Source organism: Bison bison, unplaced genomic scaffold, assembly GCF_000754665.1.
Source record: "Bison bison bison isolate TAMUID 2011002044 unplaced genomic scaffold, Bison_UMD1.0 scf7180017864217, whole genome shotgun sequence".
Taxonomy (NCBI): domain Eukaryota; kingdom Metazoa; phylum Chordata; class Mammalia; order Artiodactyla; family Bovidae; genus Bison; species Bison bison.
Genome location: NW_011494789.1, coordinates 2,356,704 through 2,357,582, shown reverse-complemented (window position 1 = coordinate 2,357,582; position 879 = coordinate 2,356,704). Strand labels below are relative to the sequence as shown.

Here is an 879-nt window from a genome sequence, read left to right as displayed (position 1 = left end):
TGGGGAACAGGGCACACGCTGGGCTGGCCACCTGGCCAGTTGCCTCGAATTACCTCTTGTCCCCGTCCTTGCAGTTGGGACACGTGCAGGCCATGCGGCGCCGCTTTTCCCCAGGCTTGGTCTCTCCAGCCAGGGCCTGTTCCATCTGCAGCTGGATCTGGGTGGGGCTCAGCCCACTGATGGTCAGGTTGTTTCCAGATACATTCTGCACAGTCAGCTGCTGCTGTCCGCCAGTGTTGGTGATGGTGACGGGCACGCCCTGGACCTGGACACCGTTGATGTTGATGGTCTGCATGGCCTGGGCCGCCGCTGCCAGCTGTGCTGCGTTCAGGCTGATGATGCTCCCAGCAGGAGCGATCTTTGGCAGGGGTCGTTCTTTTCGGAGAATTGCAGCCGCGTGCTTTTTGCTGGTCCCACTCAGATGGGCAGCACGGGACGCGGGGCTGCTACAAGTGGTGGTGGAGGCAGTCGCAGCTGTTGCTGGGGGGCTGTCCTGGACAAGGACCGTCTGTACCTCACCAGAAGGCGTACGGATGTAGACCTGAGTAGGTGACGGCTCAGCAGCCTGGATCTGGAAGTTCTGGGAGGGCTTCTGGGGGACGGTGGGGAGTGTGGCGGACGCTGCCTGTACCACCCGCAGGGCCTGCTGTGGAATCTGCACCACCTGCTGCTGCTCGGCCTTGGGGGGCACCACCTGGACCTGCTGGACCACGGCTGGCTGGCCCCCGCCGGGGCTCTGAACAATGAGCAGGTTGTTTCCTGCTTGGATAATGTTGTCTGCAGTGGTCTCGATCAGCACCGTCTCCACCTGCTCGGCCACAGCCACAGGGGGCTGGGCGGCAGGAAGACTCTTCTTCCTGGCTTTCTTGTTAGTCTTAG

At 62.2% G+C, this 879-nt stretch overlaps 1 pseudogene; it reads right to left on the bottom strand.

The window, feature by feature from the left end:
• The window catches only part of LOC104992565, a 1,799-nt pseudogene that overhangs the window by 378 nt on the left and 542 nt on the right, over nt 1-879 (bottom strand).